The sequence below is a fragment of the Chrysemys picta genome, chromosome 7 (assembly GCF_011386835.1).
Source record: "Chrysemys picta bellii isolate R12L10 chromosome 7, ASM1138683v2, whole genome shotgun sequence".
NCBI classification, from domain to species: Eukaryota; Metazoa; Chordata; order Testudines; family Emydidae; genus Chrysemys; species Chrysemys picta.
Window position 1 is genome coordinate 38098972 of NC_088797.1, and position 23750 is coordinate 38122721.

At 45.3% G+C, this 23750-nt stretch overlaps 1 protein-coding gene across 22 annotated transcripts in view; it reads left to right on the forward strand.

Annotated features, from left to right (window-relative positions):
- Positions 1-18198: 18198 nt before the first annotated feature.
- Positions 18199-23750, forward strand: part of RAF1 (Raf-1 proto-oncogene, serine/threonine kinase) — an 89118-nt gene continuing 83566 nt past the window's right edge. For 7 of the 22 annotated variants that reach the window (XM_065553089.1, XM_065553100.1, XM_065553094.1 and 4 more), the window contains exon 1: positions 19259-19399. The gene's annotated coding sequence lies outside the window, so the exon portion shown is untranslated. Of the gene's footprint in view, positions 18311-18477; positions 18969-19080; positions 19211-19238; positions 19400-23750 lie in introns of those variants that run through there. The other 15 variants (XM_008165284.4, XM_065553097.1, XM_024102842.3 and 12 more) reach the window with 8 other exon arrangements.

The following is a 23750-nucleotide window of genomic DNA, read 5'->3' on the forward strand; positions in this document are numbered from 1 at the left end:
TACTACAGTAGCATTTTTGTCAGGGGCCTAACTTAAAGATCAGGAATCTGCACTATTATTTGTTTTTTGACCCTTAATATTTAGTATGCTATATCACTACTGAGCAGTAGCATATTTTGATTTTTTAAGTGAATTCTTTCCATTACTCACAATGCAACACAAACATCTTAGCACTTTCCTTAGAGAATTCTGCACTTCCTGTAAAAACAAGCAACAAAAAGCCATTAAGAAAAATAACCAGGAGGCTTTTAATCACTTGAGTCTGTATGCCACTCTCAAGTAAAAGGAAAAATTTGCCCCTTATCTTTGAGTGAATAACTTAGAGCAGTGCCTAAGTTATTGGTGGGTATCTGGAGGTACCCACATGGGCAGAGGGTATAATAGGCCAGGGGAGGTTCAGCCACCCTTGGCGTGCTGCGGACACCAGACCCCCAGTTGTGAGGTTTTGGGGGGAAGTTTTTGATTTATTATGCCCTATGCAGGTTCTGGGGCGGCTGAGAAGGTGGTATGAACTATTCAGCTTCCTGGGTTCATCATAATCTCCCTGGACTCCAAGGAGATTACTGATGAACCCAGGAAGTTGATTAGAAAATACCGCCTCCTCAGTTGCCCCAGAATCAGATGGGGCATATCAGAAGCTTCTTCCGGAGAAGAATTGGAACGATGCTTTTCTCCGGGTGGCTTGGGGTCTAGGGAGGGGAGGCGTGGCGCAAATTCTGCTGGCTCAGGGCTCCTCCGGGCGGGGGGCTCAGGGCTTCTCCAGGCAGGGTAGGTGTGGGGTGGGGCTCGGGGCTTCGGCTGGCCTGGGACTCCTCTGGCTTGGGGGAGGGGCCCTTCGGTATAGTGCAAGAAACTGCTACCTGTAGAAATTTGCTACTGTATCAGTTAATTATATGTAAGGATTGTAAAAAACTGCTATCTGATGTACAGGGCCGGCTCTAGGTTTTTTGCCGCCCGAAGCAAAAAAATTTTTGGCTGCCCACCACCCCAGCCCTGGGCTCTCACCACCCCGCCCACCAGTGCCCTCCCCCACCCGCACCCCCTGCCGCCCCAGCCCTGGGCTCTCTCTTCCCCCCCCCCACACCTCCTGCCACTCCAGTTCTCCCCCCCCCCACGCCACCCGCACCCTCTGCCGCCCCAGCCCTGGGCTTCCCCTCACCAGTGCTGACTCTGCCCACTCCCCCCTCGCCTCCAGCCGGTCCGGCGCTGGCAGGGTCAGGGTAAGCAGCAGGGTTCCTGGGCTGCGCCTCAGCCCAGGGTCCCTCCAGCCAGGGCTCCCACCTCCAGGATCGGCCGGGACCCGGGAGGCCAGAGCTGGGGGCCCGCCCAGCAGATGGCTGAGGAGCCAGTGCAGGGTAGCCCCAGAGGGAGCGGAGTCCCGGAGAGCGGGACGTGGGCCCCGCATGGCAGCGCCACGCCCTCTATTGCCCTGCTGCTGCTTCTGGTCACCCTGCCGCAGTCCCTGGGCGGCTCGGGCCACTTCGCCCAGCCCCGGCTGCAGCGCTGGGAGGTGGCTGCGGCTCCGTGTGCCCCACGGGGTGGCCCCCAGCCCGAGTGTGCCCCGCTCAGCGCCTGCCCGGCCCAGCCACAAGGTGCAGGCGCTGCTCCCCTGCAGCGCAAAACGCAGCAGCCCCATGGCACCCCCTGCGCACGACGCGCTGCTGCTGCCAGGGCCGGCTCTAGGCTTTTGCTGCCCAAAGCAACAACAACAAAAAAAAGATGGCCGGAATGCTGCCCCTGAAAATGTGCCGCCCCAAGCACGTGCTTGGTTTGCTGGTGCCTAGAGCTGGCCCTGCTGATGTTGCAAATTCCTACAAATAGCAGTTTCTCGCACTACACCGGCCGTGGGGGTGGGGAGGGGATCTCGTGGCTCCTCAGGGTGGGGGGGGTGTCTCAGGGCTCTGACCATGGGAGGGTGGGTGGAAGGGGCAGAGATGGGGCTAGCCTCCCCAGAGGGGGGCTCCACTCACCACTCATGGGTATCCAGAGTTCTTCCGGGGGGGGGTACATCAGCTCATCTAGATCAGTATTTCTCAACTTGGGGGTCATGGGATGGGTTTATGGGGGTTGCATGTGTAGGGCCAGCATTAGGGGGTGGCAAGCAGGGAAATTGCTGGGGGGCCCATGCCTCAGAGGGCCCTGCAAAGCTAAGTTACATGCCTCAGCCCTGGGCGGCGGGATTCAGGCTTCAGACTCCTGAAAGGGGTACAGTAGACTGGAAAGGTTGAGAACCACTGAATTAGATAACCTAAATTGAACCAAATACCTCTGTGTTTTTAGTTGGTTGTAATATTCTGAATGTTAGCTAGACTGCCCTGAAACACACTTTCAACCTTATTTTTCCTAACAAAATTTTGTTTATATAGAAATTGAAAATCCCTGTTTACTAACTGCTAGGAAAAGTCTTTAAATCAATCCCATTCTACCATATATGTATATCGTTGGGGACCCAGCCTACCCCTCGGGGACCCAGCCTACCCCTTAATGCCATGGCTCATGAAGCCATACACAGGCACCCTAGACAGCAGTAAGGAGCTGTTCAACTATAGGCCGAGCAAGTGCAGAATTGTAGTAGAATGTGCATTTGGATGTTTAAAAGCTCGCTGGCGCGGTTTACTGACTCGGTTAGACCTCAGCGAAACCAATATTCCAATTGTTATTGCCGCTTGCTTGCTTTATCAAACAATTCCTCTGATTTTATCACCTTCACCTTGATCGATCGGTCCTTCGGCCCTCGTATAGATTTCACTGATCACAATAAGTCTTCCAATTTTCTTGGATCCTGGCCTTCCTTTTCCATTCGCAGCCATGTCTTTTCACAATAAAATCTTCTCATCTCTTTGGAGGTCGGCTGAGTGGTCATTTCAGTTCCCAGGGGTACCACTCAGCGACAGCTGCAGTCCATCAATTGTCAGTGAGCCTCACTGTATGCCCGGCCCATCGCATTTCACTATGCATGCTCTCAACAATGACATCCTGCACTCCATTCTGCTGTCTGATCACTTCACTGGGGATGGGTGGCATATTGAAATACCAGAATTCTTCTTTTCATCGCCCTCTCCATGACAGACAGTTGCTGCTCCTCTGTCTTCGTCAGTGCCCATGTTTTGCTGCCATACAACATTACTGGCAGTACTGTTGAGTTGAAGAGGCTGGCGCATATTGCCTTGTTGATTTTTCCTTGGAGGACATCCTTGATAGAACTGAATACGCACCAACCTGCTTTTTTTCTTCACAAGAGTTCACCTTCCTGATCATGGCACATGTTAATTTCTTGGCCCAAATAGACATATTGCTCAATTTCTTTTATTTGTTCTTCCTGGATTGTTATTTGGGCTTTTGGCAAGGTATCAGATCACATAAATTTAGTTTTGGAGTGGTTAATTTTCAGTCCTACTTGGCTGCTTTTTGTGTTGAGTTCTTGCAGCATTTTCTGTAGTTTGATAGTATTTTTGGTGATCAACACAATATTGTCCGCAAATCTGAGATGGTTTAGCTGCTCTCCATTGATGTTGATTCCATCCTTCCAATTCATCCGCCACATTAACATTTAGAGGCAGGCTATGAAGAGTTTCGGTGAAACCGTGTCTTCTTGTTTCACACCTTTCTTAACTGGGATGTGAAGGGGAGTATCAAATAAAGTTATCTGTAGTGCAGTCAGAATTTGCTTCCTTTAATAGTCTGATACAGTTTGTGCCAATGCCCTGCTCTGCAAGAGCTTTCAACACTGCATTGATCTCTACGCTGTCGAATGCTTTTTCATAGTCGACCAAGGCAATTTGTATTCCCTTGAGTGTTCCAATAGCTAGTTTATAGTGAAAATATGGTCCATTGTACTTAAATTCCTTTGAAGGTCTGCCTGCTCTCTCGGCTACTGCTCATCTAGACTCTGTGAGAGTCAATTTGTTATTATTTTGGTGAACAGCTTGTAGACATGTGAAGGCAGGCATATAGAATGATAGTTCTTTAGATCTTCATGATCGTCCTTCTTTGACAGCAGAATGGTGTTGGACTCCTTCCAGCTAGATGGTATCTGCTGTAATTCCCAGTAATGGCTAAACCTCTGAGTAAGGGTTTCCCAGAGGTCTTGGCCTCGAGCTTTTTTCATTTGGATTGTCAGTCCATCTTTACCTGGGGCTTTTTCTTCCTTTATTTGGTGAACTGCATGTCGAACTTCGCTGACAAAGACTGGGAGTATATGCTCTTTCAATTACTGGTTTTCCATCCCTGTTCTTCAATGCCACTATTGTTGAGCTGTACAGTGTCAATTCCCTTTTGCATTTTTTGAGGCTTCTGTGATCTTCAGCTGTCTTTAAGAGCCTTTCATTTTGGTACTTCTCAAAGACTCCTTTAGTCTTCTTCTTATCAACTTGCAGAGGAGGGAGTACTCAAGTTTGTCACCATCATTTCGCTTCCTATTCCTCCGCTTCTTTAGCAAGTTCCGCGTTTCCTCCAAGATTCTTCCCTTTGCTCTTTTCAGTCTTTCTTTCTTGGATAATTTCACGCATTGCCTCAATTTATCAGTGAAGTTTATATAATCCTCATCGCAGTTATCTGTAAGACTCCAGTCTTCCTTGTAAATGTTCACTTTCAAGATTGCCTCATTGAATATTTTTGGCCACTGTCTCTGATTTGCCATTTGTAGCGCTTTCTTCTCCACTTTTTTGTTGAAGTTGAGCCGTGCTCTCAGCAAGCAATGGTCACTATCAATGTTAAATGATGGTACTACTGAGATATCTTGTACAATGTACCAGTTATCGATCAGAATATAGTCAATCTCGTTCTTGTTCTTCACATTGGGTACAATGAATGTCCACCTCCTCTTGGCCTTCTTCTTAAACCAGGTGTTAACAATTAACATTTCTTTCATCTCCGCCAGAGTTGCCAGTTGCTCTACTCGTGGATTCTGTTCGCTGATACCATACCTTCCAATGAACTTTTTACCTTCTTTCTCTCTTCCAACTTTGGCACTGAAATCTCCCATCGTGATCGTATATGTGGATTTTTGAGCGTGGGTTTCCTCGAGCTCCTGATAGAATTCTTCCACTTCGTCATCTTCACTTCTGCTTGTGGGAGCATATATCTGAATAATCTTGAGAGTGCTGTTCTTGTTCAGTTGGAGGTGTAGCACTCCGATGCGCGATGACTTGAACTTGCAGGAGATGATTTTTCAAGACCATTCGTTATTGATGATGAAGCTGATTCCTCCAACGGTTCTTGCACCTTCTCCTTTTCCCAACATGTTGGTACTTTCATCTCTCCACTTCACTTCCATCTCCTTTCTTCATTGTGTTTCGCAGAGACTAAGGATGTCACAGGCTGTCCTTGCCTTCTCCTCTATTAGATGGTTGATCGAATCGTCTCTCAGTGTCTTTCAGTTATAAGTGCACCCTGAGGGCAGTCCTTTTCCTGGCCCTGGAGATTCTTAACAGCCTCTCGTCGACTGAACTCCCCACCAATGTCATAGAACAAATCAGGAGAGCACAAGGAGGTGGGCCCATTTATTCATGTTGTTTTAGCCATTTCTTCATCCACCTGCTAGCTATGCTGTCAGTGGTGCATTTACCGCCTCAATTTAGCTAGCACCCAACCTCAAGAAGGAAGACAGCTATCTTCTCCCTGGGTTGGTAGATTTTATAATCCATCATATTCACATGACTCAGGGGATCTACACAAACTTTCACCAAACTATCTAAATCAGTGTTAATTCATACCTTCTGTTACTTCTGTAAAAGTCTGTGTATAGACATTATTTTAGGCCTGGTCTGCACTACGAGTTTAGGTCGAATTTAGCAGTGTTCAATCGAATTTCAATTGACGTTAGCAAAATTTAAATTTAAATCAGAACACTTTTAGTCTGAAATAAGTGTCCACACAGACTTGCACTGAAATAAATCTGTTCTAATTAACACTTTTAAAAGAGCTTTTGGTGCATGTTTGTGTGTAGACCATCTCTGAATCATATGAATATGAACACTTAACACATGGATTATAAAATCAGAGCTGGAATAGCTTTGGTAAAACTAATAACCAAGTTCAAGTCAGACTGCAATATCAAGTCCATTTATTTTTAAAGATCATTGTGTACAGCTGCAGGGATAGTGAAAAATGTATTTTCCAAGTGAAAGAATTAACACACAGTGAAAGAACTGAAGTACATCTAACTAAAATGGGCATAAAGACCAAAAATACAATGGTCAGTAAATGAAGACAAGTTTTACTTGCTATAAATGTGGAGGTAATTGCAATGCAACACAAAGGTGGCTAGCACAAGAGGTTGTGGCATCATGTATGTAGTAAAAGCAACCCTTTGGGAAGAGCATTGTCCTCCACACAAGTTAGAGAAATATAAAGGTCATGAAAATACATCCAGAGATCTGGTGCAGAAAGTGTTCTTTGCTAAGTCTCAAGAGATAAACAAGGTACTAAAACAAATTGGTTTGACACTGGAAATACATGTTAAAAATAGGGCTAAGTGATTAAAAAAATTAATCGTGATTAATCATACTTTTAATCACACCGTTAATATTAGAATACCATTTATTTAAAAACTGTTTGGGGGGTTCTATATTTTCAAATATAGGCTGGGGGCTCTGGGCTTCAGTCTTGCTTGGGGCATCATCCCACCTCAGGGCTCCAGGCTTCTGTCCCCCCACCGCCCACAAAGCTACAGACTGGGGCTTCAGCCCCTCTACAGCCCACCCCGCCCTGCCTGCAGAGCTCTGGGCTGGGTCTTCAGCATCTCTGCCACCTCCCCACCCACAGATATGCGATTAGGCATTAACTGCGATTAACTGACAGCCCTATAAAAATCTATTTCAAAATATACACTGGAGTGGAGTGCAATATAACTATAGCAACCATATACAATTGACCGACTGTTATACCTAAGCTTGTCTCATAAGGGCCATGTGGCAAAGCTAAACTGGGTAGAAGAAGGGCATATTTTACTTAGAGGACCTAAAGCATGAGATTTCTCTATTCTTATAGCACATAACTATAGCAACATAGATTGTGAGTTAAATGAGTCCTTACTAAAAAAGAAACAATCTTTTGGGGTTAGATTCTGCAAATGGATCTGCCCAGGTACACCTGTGTGGAGTTTGTCTTAAATGGGCTCTGGATGACTGCAGGAGTCTGCCCACATGGATCCATTTGCAGGTTCTAGTCTTATCTTGAAGGTAATGGGAGTTCTGGTGAAGGAAGATTGCAGGATTTAACCCACCACTGACGATAAATTTTAGATTGTAAACTCTCTTGGGGAGAGAGAGGAATGTGTCTGGTGCCTAAAATGTGCTAGGTGCCATTTTAATAAAATAACAGTCCTCTTTAAGATCTAGCTGTTGTGACTCAACATGGGAGAAAAAGTATATACTGTACATAACCCAAACAGCAATTATTCATGTGAGTATCAATTACTTTAAAAGTGTAGTGTTGCAATATTCTTGCTATTACCTCCAGGACATTTTGGGATGAACCAATGTGAACAGCTTATTCAATTTTTTTCCATTCCAGAAAAATCAAGCTTGCTGCCTTGATAGTAGCTTCATATTTAGGATGTCCCATTGCTGTGCATTAAACATGCACGCAATCTAAATTTAAAATGGGGGTGGGGGGGAATAATTACTCTTCCACTATCTTTTACCATACCAAATGCATAAGGGCCACAAACCCTTTTAAGGCCTAGCTGTAAAATATAACAAGGCTACAAATACCTGCAATAAGCAGCTCCTTCTTAGTCTGTCATAGCTTTTTTTTTTTTTTGAATAGCTTACCTTTTAGATTTTTATTGCTTGGTTTAATGTCTTGATTTGTTCAAGATGCTTTCTTTACAACCTATTTACCTTGGTCTTCTTTTGTACCCAGTGATATAAATACTGTAGGCTGAAGGTAAAGGTGAAGGACTGTTATAGCCATTCCTCCCTGAGAACTTTGTGTGGTCATTTATTTGTCTTTGCTTTGTTACTTTTTTCACTTAGCCCTGGTAGATATTTAAAATATAGATTAACCTAGCTGTGTTCTCAAGGGCATGAAAAATTCCAACCCCCCGCAGTTAAGCCAACCTAACACCTGTGGTAGATGCCACTAGATTGATGGAAGAATTCTTTTGTCAACCTAGCTACTGCCACTCAGGGAGGTGGCTTACCTACATCAATGGAAAAACCCCTTCCACTGATGTAGGCAATCTACATTAGGATGATACAGCAACATAGCTGCAGCTGTGCCACTGTAGCGTGGATATGCTCTAACAGTAGTCTTGTCTTTGCTGTTCCTTCTAGTTTATCCATATTTGTTTTTATCTATTTATTAATTTAAATGCAGTGAAATTGCAATTAAATGGTGTGGAAAGTTTAAGAACAATGTTTTACAGTCATCATTTGAGGATCTTAACGCAGTTTAGAAACTAAATCTTATAATCCCAGTCAAGTAGATGAAAAATATATGTACTGATACTGCACATAGTAAACTGAGGCACAGAAGATAATTCTCAAGATCACACAATGATTAGTGGTATTCCTGGGAATGGAACTCAGGAGTGCTGACTTCCATTCCCTCATTCTAATCACTGGCCACACTACTTCTCACATTTGTACATAGCTTCAGACAGAACATCACAGAAGATCTCACTATGTGTCTGGACACATAAGAGCATGACACACATCAGCTGAGAGACTCTGTATTGTATTGTCAACCTAAGCAAACATGAACGTGAAACAAATCAACCCAGAATGACACTAATAACTTCTATTTTATTTTGACTGGTTTGTTCTTTTTTTTTTTTTTTTTCACTTCTATTTTTGTGTTGTGATAATTTTGTTTTGTTGCTCAATTTCCTTGTTCTGTGTTTCTTTTTCTGTGCAGTGGCAATATTTCTTTACAATGCTTCACTGTTTAGCTATTTGGAATTTGGCTTAGTTTCTTCCCTACATATGTTTACTTGTTCTATGACTGTATGTTGTCTTCTCTCTCCTATAACAGTAGGCTTTGTGTGGCTTCTTCTCTCTATTACAAGTTTAAAAAATAATCAGCAGTCTCTTATCAATATCACTTATTGTGGGATGATTTTCCCCTTTCCTCACTTTTTTTTTTATTTCTTTTGTCTCATATTGTCTTGTTTATCTAATATTTTACAACTCTTTATATAAAGTGCACAGTGTAGGCTCTGCCAAAACCTGTCTCCTTGACACAGTATTATACAAATTAAGTATGTCTGTATAACTAATGCTTAAATGGCTTAAAATTGCTTGTTTTTTCTGGGCCAGATTTTGCAGTCAGATGTGCATATAACTCCTATTAAGGCCTTGAGAGTTGTATACATGCATCTGAGGGCAGAACTGGACACAAGGTTTAATATAACAATTTAACAAAAACTACTCTACAGGAAAAGTACAGTTCATGTTTATAAAACATGCCTTTTGGTGTGTGTCAGGGTCTTGCCCTTTGGAGATATCATATTGGTTTTATTTGTTGGTCTTTTTTCTTTCTTTTTTCAGGACAAGCCTTTGGCAGTGGGAAAGAGGGGAGAATAAAGGCATGTCTACATGGGAAAATTTTACCAGTTATACTACTATAGTTAAATTGTTATAATGCCCCACATGGACGCATTTTCTGGTATGAGTGCCTTCTTTTTTTATTGATCTTAAACCCTCACCAAAGTGACATAAATTAAACTAAAATAAGACACTTAGTCCATAACTACACTAGAAAATGTTGCTGTTCTCACAATGTTGGTAAGGAGGGTGATTGTTTATTACATTTTTATACCAGAAAAAAACGAATGTAGATGCGGTTATACTGGCTAATAATTATATCTAGCTCTTATATAGTGCTTTTCAACAGTAGATCTCAGAGTGCTTCACAATCTTTTAATGTATTTATTCTCAAAAAGTATATTTACCAGTATAGCTTATTTTGTTCCGACAATTGGTATGTTGTCAAAAACACGGTTTTGCTAGTAGAAACTGCATCTACACTGGGAGAGTTTGCTGGCATAGCTATACCAGTAAAGCTTTTCTAGTGTAAGTTAGGCCTTAGGCTGGCATAAGTTTCCACACATAGAGGTATACTGCTATACTGGTTTAAATTCACACTTTAGTTGTTTATACTGGCATTTTCCTGTGTAGACAAGCCCTAAAAATGACTGATTGGAAAAAATCTCCATGCCACCACAGGCCTATTTAGACAAGAGTTATTGGTGTTGAGTTACCTTATCTGCAGTTAACATGATTGTAAATGCAAACATATATGCTCTACAAAGCATTGTTCCAGGACACAAAAGTGGCTGAGACTTGGCTTACATTAGAAAATTAGGTTGGTTTAACTATGTTGGTCAGGGGGTTGAAACCCTGAGTGGCAAAGTTAAGCTGACCTAAGTCCCTGTGTAGACAGCGCTAGGTCAACAGAAGAATTCTTCTGCCGACCTAGCTATTGCCCCTTGGGGAGGTGGATTACCTAGCTAAAGGGAGAATCCCTCCTGTTGCCATACGTAGTGTCTACACTGAAGCACTACAGGAGGCCACTGTAGCGTTGTAAGTGTAGACAAGCTCTGAGCCTTTGGGCTTGTTTCCATTAAACTTTTATACCGTAAGTTAATTGACTGCTGATTAACTTGAGGTACTTAACACATTTGCAAAGGCTAGTCTTACACACTCTCCATACATTTGTTCTTGGCTACAACTATTGCTTAGCTAGTAAAGTTTACAAACTTTAAGCCTCACAATCCCAGTCTACTAGATGCAAGAAATATATTGATATAACAGATCTGTAAACTGGTAAAGAACAAACATTTGTAGCCCAGAACAAACATGTGAGAAGTAATACCTGTTAGTAATACATAGCTCTTATATTATGCTTTTCATCAGTAGATCTCAAAGCATTTGTCAATTGTAATGTATCTATGCTTGCAACACCCCTGTGCAGGAAGGCCTTACCTAACATCACACAGGAAATCTGTGGTGTTCAGGGAATTGAATGCAGGCTTCCCATGGCTTAAGCTAGTGCCCTAACCACTGGACAATCCTTCTTCCTCTTAAAAGTCTAGTGTACAGACAGGAAAATGGTATTAACACAGGTTAATGTGTACATACGAATGGCTGGAGGGAGGGTAATGCAGTGTTGCTACCTCTCACAATTTTTTCATTAATCGTGAGTTTGGCCAGGGCTGGAGTGAGGCCATGTCTACACTACAAACTGTGGTTGACACAAGTTATGTAGGCATACAGCTGCCAAAGTTTGTATATCACTCAATTGCATGCATACTTGGCAGCTTGCTTTGCTACAGTATGTATTCACCTGGCATGCTTGTGTCCATGTAAAGTGCAGTGCTCCACAGATAAGTATCCTGGTCCAGTGTGCCACATGCTGCCGTCTACTGCAATGTCTTTTTTGTGAATTTTTTCATAAGGTATTGTGGGATAGAAAGGATTTGCCCAGGGATGTCTGGAGCTTCAGGTAAAGTTCCTAGCATGCAAATTTATCCATCCCATAATGTCATCCAAATCCCATAATTTTCATGCCTTTAAAAAAATCCCACAAACCTCCATAGCACTTTTCATTGTCTCCCATCTCTGACAGAAGCATGGAGCCTGCAGAGTTCTGCGCTAGTCTCATGAATATTGCAAATACAGGATGCATGATTCTCCTGTATTTACAGACCCACAGGAAGTACTGCAACAATGGGGAACATGTAGATTTCTTCGCAGACAGTTTGCTGAGGAACAGAGAAAAACAATTCAAGGTTGTTGGTGGCATTCACAGAGCAGCTGCAGACACAGGAGTGCTGCTTTTGGGGCCGAGAAATGAGCACTGAATGGTGGGATCACATCATAATGAAGGTTTGGGATGATGAGCAGTGGTTGCAGGACTTTTGGATGCAAAAGGCCACATTTTTAGATCTGTGTGCCAAGCATGTCCTAATCTGCCATCTTATGGACACCAGAATGAGAGCTCCATTAACAATGGAGAAGCAAGAAGTGATCGCACTCTGGTAGCAATCCTGTACTGAAAGCTTCCAGTCAGTGGGAAATCATTTTGGAGTTGGAAAATCCTCAACTATGGTGGCAGCCATCGCCATACAAGCATGTAGGGCCATTAACCATCTCCTGCTAATGCAGGCCTGTGACTCTCAGCAACATGCAGAGAATAATGGATGAATTTTCAGAAACGGGGTTCCTGAATTGCAGTGGGGCAACAGACTGGATAGCATGCGTATCCTTATTTTTGGCAGCAGCCCACTTTTCTACAGAGTAAACCAACAGAAAGGGCTACTTTTCTATGGTTATGCAAGCATTGGTGGATCACGGGGGGGATGTGTCATCAATATCAATGGGGGCTGGTCAAGGAAGGTGAATGACGTTTGCATTTTTAAGAACTCGGGAATGTCCAGAAAGTTGCAAGCAGAGATGTTTTTTCCTGACTTGTGGATTACCATTGGCAATATCGAAATGACAATAGTGATTCTGCGTGACCCAGCCCCACTTGGTTCTCCTGGCTCATGAAGCTGTACACTGGCCGCCTTAACAGCACCAAGGAAAGATTCAACTGCTGGCTCAGAAGGTGCAGAATGACAATGTGTTTTTGGTGGATTAAAGGGACACTGGCAGTGTTTACTCACTAGAATGGATCTCAGTAAGAAAAATAGCCCAATGGTTATAGCTGCCTGTTGTCCTGCATAATGTTGATGAATATGATTTTGTTACAGTAAAATTAAGCAAACTTCACAGAACAATCATGGGGAAAAATGTAAAAATCAGGGTATGGTTATGGTAGAGCTGCAGCCGAATCCTGAGCTCTGGTGCCTGGGGCTGAAGCTGAAGAAGACATGGAGATCTGTTAGTCATGGAATTTGTGACCTCTGTGACCAAATTGTATCCTTAATAATGTCTCTGAGGGACAGGGGGGAAAGCTACTGCCAGGGTGGAGGGAAGACGGTGGTGCTGAGGTCTGCTGAGTTTGAATAGCCAGACACAAGGGCTATTACAAGAGTCCAACATAGAGCTATGTAATTGACGGAGGCTTTGAAAGAGCAATTTAATAGTCAGAGACAGTATTGTTCTGTGGTAGTATTGTCTGGACCTGCAGCTTTGGGTGCTGCTAAGAACTGTGTAGTGCTTGCTATGCATTTATAAATATGACTGTGTGTCTTCCTAAAGCTCTGAATTATGTGGTTTTTATTGTGCATTTACAAGTATTGTTTGTTCTGACAACCACTATGCATTCTGCAAAATTTGTTGTGAACTAATAAAGATAATTTGATTCTCCAAAAACTAGAATTTTAGTGAGTGGGGGTGGGGGGGGGGGGAGGAGGGAGAGGAGTGCAGAAATACAATGTGCAAAAAAAAAAAAAATCTAAAGGCAACATATACAAAATTTTCAATGTAATGGGACGAAAATTTAAAATTAGAAAGGAAATAAATACTTATGTCCATTTGCATGCACAAATGTAGCCCATTATTGCTACACATAAACTTACCTGTGTGAACCACAGTTGTCGTATGTGAAGCAGTGGTTTTCCTTGCTGTTTCCTGGCATGCAGTGGTAGGGGTAGTAATATGACATGTGATATGTTGGGGGATATAGTGAATGGCAAACATGGAGTCCTCCAAGGACTACAGAGAGTGGAGAGTCTGGGATTTTTGGACCTACAGAGGTCAACAAAGGTCTGTAGCATTTAAGATTGCTGTCCGAGAAGACTCTTTATGTCTTGGTGGCATTTTCCTCTCCTTATCCTGTTGGGACTCCTGGGCCCTGTTTCTTCTCCTCTCTCTCTATGCTCTTAGTTATATTGGCCCTCCTAAGCCGTTTGTTCACAGCCCAATGCAGCGCTGGCTTGACATGTTCTGCAAGATCCTGCTTCCCTCATCCTCTTCTTTCTTCTCCTCCTCAGGGTCAAGTATTCTACAGACATGGAGGGGCACCCTTCAAGGCTGCCACGCCGGATGTGCCATTGGATTTACAGTCACAATGGAAAGGGAAAATGTTTCAAAACTCCCTTCCCTTATTCCCATAAACACTTTGAATAAGAAATGCTGATTGACACTTTAGCTTCAGAGTGCCTTGGGCACAGCACTGCTTTCCAGCCCCAACCATGGTGTGTACAGCCTACCATGGATTGGGGTGGGAAGGAGGGATTTTCTGTTACATGAGGCTATAAAACTTTGGTCCCTATGGGTATAGGGCGATGGCAGTGAATGCTGGCACTATTTCCATAGGCAGTGATGATTTTAGCTGATCTCACTCCTGAGTGTGCCAAAGGCACAGAGAACACAGCTGCTACTGGTTTCCTGACACCACTGGGGCCCATATACATGAGCCTGTTCACTAGTAGTGCCAGCCAAACTCATCACAGAGTGGCATGGAAAAGTATCCTACCATGGAGGACGAAATAAGGCAGCTATCCTTAGAAAACATTGGGAGAGGATTGCAGAGGATCTCCATGAAAATTGAACTGAAATCTCTAGGGCTAGGTCTACACTACCCGCCTGAATCGGCGGGTAGAAATCGACCTCTCGGGGATCGATTTATCGCGTCCCGTTGGGACGCGACAATCAATCCCCGAATCAACGCTCTTACTCCACCAGCGGAGGTGGGAGTAAGCGCCGTCGACAGGAAGCCGCAGAGGTCGATTTTGCCGCCGTCCTCACAGCGGGGTAAGTCGGCTGCGATACGTCGAATTCAGCTACGCTATTCACGTAGCTGAATTTGCGTATCTTAAATCGACTCCCCCCTGTAGTGTAGATGTAGCCTAAGAGGATAAAACAGATATCCCAATGTACAGTGCTTGCATGGCCCCTCTCCAGCCTACCCCAATAGGGGAAAGAAAAACAGTTGCCAACTTTACCTCTGTTTGTTGTGTCTCTACTTCGTCTCATAAGAGTAAAAATGAAAATTCAATATCTTTTGTCTTGTTAACTTGGGGATGGGATGGGTGCCATCTTTAAATTTAAACATTGTAATAAAAAATGAATATACATATTTACCCGAGTTCCCTTCCCCTTCATCAGGCTCATCCACATTTGACTGGTGACACTGGTTAGACTGTGGCAGTCTCAAATAGCTCCTGGCTTCCATGACTGGAATCCTCCACCACATCTCTCTCTTCCTCCTTCCTGCTGTTCAAGGCAGAGGTCTCTGTCTCAGGGTCCTTCAGGTATCCACAGTGGTCTGGAGCATGCTGGTGGGGTCTCTGCAAAGCATGGCATGTAGTTCCTTGCAGAAACGGAAAGTTTGTGGTGAAGCACCCAGATCTACTGTTGTGTTCCTTCACCTTGTGGTTTCCCTGATGTACTGCCTTTGCTTTCACACTGCACTGCTCCTGATTCCTGTCATACCCCTTTACCTGTGTAATCTGCTCATGTGTAAAATGTTCACGTTTCTACAGGTGGCCAGTAGTTGTGAATGCACAGAACCACTAGTTCCTGTCTGATCCAGGCAGGAGCACAACTAGTGCACGGTGCTGCCATGGTCAGCTGGGTGGTTGCACACAACAAAGGTGAGCTGCTAGCAGAGGTGAAAGTGGGCCAGTACGACGTACCAGTAAGAAGTGGCCGCTGGTCAGAGCCGGTGCAAGGATATTTTGCACCCTAGGCGAAACTTGCACATTGCGCCCCCCCCCCCCCCCCCCCCCCACACACACACAGAGCCGTCTCCAGACACCAGCTTGGGAAGCAGGTGCTTGGGGCGGCCACTGCGGAGAAGGGTGGCATGTCCATGTATTCTGCGGCAATTTGGTGGACGGTCCCTCACTCCCGCTTGGACCTCCCGCCGAATTGCTGCTGCAGCTCATGATCGCGGCTTTTTTTTTTTTTTTTTGGCTGCATGGGGCAGCAAAAACCCTGGAGCCGGCCCTGCCCCCACACCTCTAGCATCGGTTCATTGAGGGGCAAATCCCTATGAGCCTTTATAGACCCCAGGGGCCAGCCTTGCCCAGGGGCTGCTCCCCAGACCAGATTCCCCCCCTCCCTGCCCCCTGAACTTCCCTGGAGGGTGCATAGCCCCCCCGTGAGCCCTCCCCACCCCACCCCAGTGGCCCCCGCCCCGAGTCCACTCACAGGCTTTGCTGGGCTTGGGCCACTGCAGCAGCTCAGCAGGGAGGAGCTGCCTTCTGGGGGCTCCTGCAGCAGATGCATGCGGGCAGAGGCCCCCGTGCGCCCCCCCTAGCCATGCTCGAGCTCTGCAACTCCCGGGAGTGTGAGTCGCCGCTGCCCCTCCCGGAGCAGGCTCAGGGCCCCGTGCCCCGGCAGTTGCTCACATGCCCAGGAGCCGCAGAGCCCGAGCGTGGCGAGGGAGGAGCTAGGGGGCACACGGGGGCCTCTGCCCGATGCATCTGCTGCAGCCTGCAGGAGCCCCCCGGGGAGCCGCCAGGCCGCAGCCTGGGCAGGAGGGGCGGGGGGTGTGGCCGCTCCCCGCTAGTGGCGCCGCCGCCTTTGCAGGGCTCCTGCCCCCCTGTACCGCACCGACTCCTCCATGGCTGGGGCTTGCCGCCACCACAAGCAGGACACTCTGGTTCACCGGTGCCTCCGGAAGGCGGATCCTCCCTGCCGAGCCAGGGCACCGCTTTTTGGCGCCCCCAGGGTCGTCCTTTGGATTTATGGGTCTCTATGCAGTATTATTAAACTGGTGCCCCTATGCCCGATGGCAGCTTGAGCTGGGGCACCAGTTTAATAATACTTTTTAAAATTGAGGGGGGCGGAGGGACAAGGCAGAAAGAATAACAAGACGCCTGGCCCGCCTCTCGGTGGCGGAGAGTCACAGTTCCCCACAGAGACCTCTGTACCCTCTCCCTCACGCAGAATGGACATGCAGAAGGTACCTAATTAAAAGCACTAAACTTGGTAATAAAAAATGTCAGTCACGGGTTTTTTGATATGCCCTGAAGTTTGTCAGACATTTATTTGCAAAAACGTTGTAGTAAGGGTGAGTCAGCTGTCTTGCTGAATACAACATTAAATATTATGGAATACATGATGCAGCTCTTCTCTGTTTTACATTTTCTTAATCAGTATTTCTAAGCTGATTTTATATTTTAAATGTACTCTTAAATGTACTCATTCCAGATTACTACATATTTAACTCACTGAAACAGACATTATTTTAAATTAATCAGTCACAGAGGTTTAGTGTGTTCATAACAATGTTCATTGCTTTTAGAAAAAGGGAACACTAATTTACTGTGTGTGATCTCCATAACAATACACATGTTTATGAAATTTCACCAACTTTAAAAAATGTTTCCAAATATTTTAGGCATAACAAAGGATTTTATATCTTACTAAGGTACTGATTTTGCTTAAAACTAGTTCATCAGATAGTCAGAAGTAAAGAAAGGGAAACTCTTTGTCCAGCTATCTGGAAGCAAAGGGCTGTTGCTTCCTTCGGGGGGGGGCGGGGGTGAAGGGAGAAATGGATGGACAGAAAGGACAGGAAGATTTTGGAAGTACGTTTTTTTACTATAGTAACTAAAATTTGTATTTTAGATAACAGTGGTCTTTTGAAGAATCTATTTTAAAAAACATATGTCTGAAGATCCAAGCATTTAAGGCTAAAGATGATTGTGCATCTAAAAATCTATGCAAGGATTTTTTAAGAGATGTGATTTTATAATCTTCACCAACTCACTAATGAAATATTTTGAAAGCAAATTTTAAACGAAGGTCCTGTAGACTGACATGTTCTGAGTAAATATTTACAGTCATGCACAACTGTTTTTGTCAGTACATTCAGAAACTGACAGTAGATACCTGGGGGTTGGCAAATGCCTGTTAAATGTCTTCATTACCCCTTGAATGGCTCTTTAACAGTTTCAGTGTTGTGCTAATAGGTCTGGCAGGCTGGAGACCTTTTCTCTTTTAACTACTAGATCCCCTTCCCAGGAAGACTCAGAGCCTGCAGGAAGGGTCAGAACAGGGATAGGAAAACTAGTAGGGTGGACACTAAGACCCAGTGGTGCCCCAAATTTTCAGGTGCCCTACCCAGCTGCCTATGCCTAAGGACAGCCCTGGGCACCCCCAATCACTTGCCGCCCTAGGCCACTGCCTAGTTTGTCTAGTGGTTGCACCGGCCCTGCCGCTGGTACAGGCCTGTACACAGCCAATGTTAAAGCACTGCTGGGGCAGTGTTTTAAGGACACTCCTGAGAGGGCTGCTGAGAGGAGGGGACAAAAGGGGCAGCTACTCTGGGGCCCGGTGATTTAAAAGGGCCCAGGGCTCCCGTGGCAGTGGCTGGAGCCACAGGCAGCGCGGTAGGGCTAGCTGGGGGAGGCTGACCCCCAGTTCCACCCCTTCCAGGGGTCCAGAGCCAGGACCCTGTCTGGGTAAGAGTTTTGTTACTTTCACCCCTGGCTGCTAGGTATGCTTGCCAAGGTGGGCAATCAGGAAATGGTATTTCAAAAACACAGGGGAGGTTGTAAAGGCAGAAGGGTGGTTTCTGGTTGGTGAGCCTTGACCTGTGGAGTTTAAAATTGTGACTAGCAGTCAGTATAACAGGGAATGGGGCAGTGTGGGAGAGCTGCTGGAAGACTGGGAGGGTCAACACAGGCCCTGCAGTGGCTACACATGCACTATGTCCTCCTCAGTAGGTCGATGATGCCTCTACAATGTTGAAAAGGTGGTTTTCCTGCATGTTGTTGCTACAGGAGCTGCAGACAAATTTGAGCACAGACACATCCACAAATAGGTCACCGCAAGGGAACGTGCAGCGCCCAAACTCGCTAGGGGAACCTGGTCTCTCACGCTGACAGAAGCAGGACCAGCTACATCCAAAACTGCAACTACTGGGGCGGGTGTGGGGGTGACACCCCACTGCCAGGCTACTTCCCCCACGGCCCTGCCCCGGGGGAAGAGCAGCGAGCTCAGCAGAGCTCCGGCAGGCAAGCCGAGCTCGCCTCTCCTCCCTGCAAGTAGCGGGGGCCCTGCTCCCCGGAGGAGGCTAAGGCGGAGGGAGCAGAAAGAAGCGAGTCAGAGCAGCCTGCTGTGAGTAAAGCGATCCGGATCCTGCTGCAGCTGCTCCCGGAGAAGGGCGAGCCCCAGTCCCCAGGAGGCGCAGTGGTGGTGGGGCAAGGCGCATGGTCGCGCTGATTGTCACAGAAGAGGGGCGGGCAGGGGCTGTTGTCGGACCAGCCTCCCCCCCCCGCACTATCCACGTAGAGCCGGGGTCTTCCACCCTCCTCGGCTCTCAAATGGCGGCTTGGGTCGCACGGGGGGCGGGGCAGAAGGTGGGTCTCATCGGCGGCTCGGCGGTCTGGGCTGGCGGCGGGGGGAGGAGGAGCCGAGCGCCGGCCCGATCGATGGGCTCGCGAGAAATGTCTCGCGGAGGGTGAGGCCGCCATTTTAGATGGGGAACGGAACGAACGGCGCCTAGTGAGGAGCGAGTCCGGGGGGGCCGCGGAGCTTGCGTGGAGGAGGTACGGGCAGTGCGGGGGCCAAGGTCCCTGAGGGCGGCAGAGTAACGGGGGTCCCCCTCCCTCGGCCGCGGTCCCCTTCCCCGCTCCCTTCCCTGGAGCGGACTCAGCGGTTCCCTGCCCCGTCGCTGAACCCCGGGGACGCTGACCCGCCCGGGGAGGAGACGTCGCCGCCCCGCTGGAGAGCGGGTGCCAGCGAGGTGACCCTCTCTTCCCCCGACATAGGCGGAGGGCCCTGGGCTGCCCCTGCGCCAGGAGTGGTGAAGAGACGGGACTGGACGGGGGCAGCCTGGTGTCCCTTCACGGGGAGGGGACCCCGCTGGAGCCGCTGGTAGCTGGGTCCTGCCCGGCTTGAGCCCCGAGCAGGGCGCTCCAGGCGCAGAGCAGGCTGTGCAGCGGCCTGGACCCAGCACCGCAGAAGGTGCCAGGGAGGGGGGAGGGGGCTCCTCCGTCCGTAGGCGCTGCGGGTCGGGGAGGGGGTGGCCAGTCTCGGCTGGCCTCTTTCGTCTGGCGGTGTCAATGGGAGCCCCCCAGCGGTGACTGGGAATAGAGAGAGTATTTCCTTCTGCAGGGAGAGACGCTGGAGAGCGGGGCTGTAGCAAGGGGCTTGTCGGGGGTGACATTAGCCAAGTGGCTGAGTAGTGTGGGGCGTGCCATGTAGCTGAGGAGTTTGTACAGCCCTTCCTATTTTACTTTGTTCCTCCTCCTCCATGGTATTTTTTTTTAAATTCCTCCCGCACTGTTTACTAGATCTGGCAGGACAGGTGAGCAATGGGCACCTGAAATGCTGCCCTGATAAAATATGGTATGCTGTTCTGTATTTATCTGTACTAAAACGATCTACTTGGAGCTATACTAGTACTGCATAGAACTGGGGACTATTGTGTCAAGTATCTAGTGATGTACATCAGTAGCCCACCAAATCTTACAGTCACCTTGATCTGCTGCATTGAGAATAGAAAGTGTATGGATCTCTTATATGGTTAAATGAATCCATTTTTTAAACACAGTGCAAACCATTGTTTGGACATTGGTATTTCAGTTTTGATGCTACATACTTTGGTTTAGCTTAAACCAGTTCTCAGTTGACTTAAGCTCAAATTAAATACACCTTTTGTAAACTGCAACAAGTGTGTCTTTGCAGGGATTTTTTTTTTAGTGATTTAACCAAATGTGTTTACAATTATGACCTTTGTTAAACTGGGGCAACTTTGCCATGTAGACAAGGCCTTTCTCTGGAGCGGTACCTTATGATTATGCTGTTACATAGAGCCCATTTAGCTAAGGTTCTGGTAGGTATACAAATGATCTTCCTCTAAATAGCATCCTCTTGTATAGTTGTCATGTCTTTTGGCATTAGGGTGACCAGACAGCAAGTGTGAAAAATCGGGACAGGGGGTGGGGAGTAATGGGTTTCTATATAAGAAAAAGCCTCAAATGTCGGGACTGTCCCTATAAAATCGGGACATCTGGTCACCCTATTTGGCACAGATTCTGAAATTTACATGTCTGATGTTGCCGTCTACCCTAATAGCCTTGGAATGGCATCCGTAAATGAAAGGAGTTTGTCAGAGGCTCTGGGGCCTCAGAACCAATTGAAGTGGGATTGTCAAGCTGGGGATGTGTTCCAGGCTTGTAAGAGGCAGTTGGAGATTCTTATGCATGTAAAGAAGAGAAGGAAACTGAGTGGGCCCTTGCACATTTTACTTGCCTGGGACTCTACAGAAACTGAGGCCAGCTGTGGTGGATGGAAAATACTTGAAAAGAGGATTAAAAATGATCATCTGTCTTGAAAAGCTTGTAAATAGCTAATATATAGATAGTGGCCTGCAAACATTGACTAATGAATCGGTCTGTTTGTTGTGTAAGGATGAAGTATGCTTGTGGCGAGTTTACATAGGGACATTCAGGAAAATTAATCCAAATTAGCTAAAATTGTGAATTTAAAGCAGATTAGTTAAAACCCTGTGTGGATGCTCTCATTCAGAATTAATGTGGTCTTAATTTGATTTAGTTTTAGTAGTTAATGTCTCTCTGTAGACAAACTCTTAGATGACTCTTGGTCACTAAATTGTGTTGACATACATAAGATCTTTAACCTGTTTCATGAGTGTAATTTCTTTAATAGTACAACCTGGCAAAATTGTGGTGCTAACATAGATCTACAAAGATTGCCTGTAATGGATTATTAAATTTGAAGCACACTCATCATGCAGTTTATGTACATACTTAATATCTCTAAGACTAGATATTTTATTTTACAACAGCAGTGAATTACCTTACTTTCATGTTTGCCCTACTTCAGTATCAGGGAGAAATGTGCTACTGTTTCTGGTCCAGTCATATCAACTTGATACATACTGTTTGTAATGACAGGATCAAGGTGAGGTACTTATGGACATGGGATAAAAAAATTCTCTTATATTTTGTGGCATGTGTTTGTTGTAAGAAAACTCTTCTAAAGCAGAAATATGAGATGTGTTGAATACATATATAGGACAGGTTCTCTCAGAAGACTGGCTAGAATCCTGAGCTGATCATTCACGTCACTGATCAAATATAACAACACAGTTCAGTGAGGCAAATATGCTACCTTTTCGGTCTTTATAAAATTAACTAGACTTTTTAGGAATGGGTATGAATTAGTTGCTTTCGCAGGTTTGAGATAACTTGCAGTTGGTATGGTATGCCTTGCATAGTTGAATATGTGAATAATCTCGGTATGCATTCAGTTATATATTTGCTCTAGTACTGCTAAAAGAAAAGGCAGAATTTAGACAGACAAAATTTTGTGAACAGTTAATTCTCAGTGGATTATTGGCCCTTGTTACTTGCACAGTATTTTTTTGTAAATAACTATTTTACTTTGTAAAGCATCGGTTGCGTGTTTATTTATTTAGTCACTGGAATATTGTGTTTATACTATAAATGTAATCTGTTTCATGCAAAGGTGATTTTGTTGGAATTCTGGATCCTAACATTTTATAGTTAAATGGAACATGCCTTGTTTTGTGTATTAAAACCCTACTGTGGTTACATTAGAGTCCAATAAATGAAATACTGTGAGACCAGGTCTATGCTACAAACTTGCATCGATATAACTACGTCACCTGGGTATGAAAAATCCACACCCCTGAGTGACGAGATTATATTGACACCCCTCCCCCCAGTGTAGACAGCACTATATCCACAGAGACTCTTCAACATAGCTACTGCCTCTCACAAAGGTGGATTAATTATGCCTCCTGGAGAAGCTCTCCCATCGGTTTAGTAGTGTCTTCATTAAAGTTGCTGCTGCTTTTTAAGTGTACACCTGCCCTCTGAGAATTTTTGATTGGATATAGCCAGGATTTCTCAGTAGAGTTCAAAGCTAAGAAATGTAACAACCATGGGTACGTGGATTTTAATCAGTGGACATTTGATTTCATGGGATATAGTCAATGTTGTTGGACTCCAAGTGTTTTCTGGAGTTTTTGCCTTATTTGTGGTAGCGTTTCAAAACTAGGATTGCAATACAAAAATTGTCTAGACTCTCTCTCATGAGCAATACAAAAACATATCCAGCTCACTTTGTTTGCAGTTGCAGGTGTGTCTAAGTTTTGCCATTCTTCTCTAGTGCCTGCTCCAAAAACAGATATCCTGCCTACTGAAATAAATGGAGCAGAGCATACATTCAAACTAGTCAAAGCTGATTTGTTTTAACTTTAGACAAAACAGCTTAGGCAATGGGCCTTTCATGTAATGTACTAATATATATGGCAATACTGGTTTGTTTCCTTTCCACTCTCGGGGAAATAAGATTTAGGTTTGTATCTGGAGACCAGTCTATATTTAGCCTGATCTTTCTGTTCTGCAATTTTATTCCATTTTACACTTCTGTTGAATCATTTTACTGGCTATCCTACGTGAGGCCTGCTATCTGCATATTTCAGTTATGTACTTCAGTGCTGCCTAGCTTCTCCTCTTTTTATTGTTATATTAGATTGTTCCAATTCAGATTCCAAATCGGGTATTGCATTGCATCTTTGTTATTGGTTTGACCCAAAATGTTTCTGTTCTTTTGTAAATTACTCACAAAAGGGGGTGGATTTGTTTTGCATTCCAGTTGATATACATAGTATCACCTAAGAACAGTTGGGACATCTTATAAGTATATTTTTAGATCACAAATTGAAAGAGGTTGCTTCACTGACTTGTAGCTGGGTGTGGTGAAGGGTTAACCATATTAATTAAAGCTGGCTCAGAATTTTAGACTTTTAATATAATGGGGTCTCAGAATTGCTTTTCTTAATGCTCTTTACTGGAGAGCAAGCTAGAATTTTGAAAATCATTGTTTAGGGAATGTTGAGGAAAT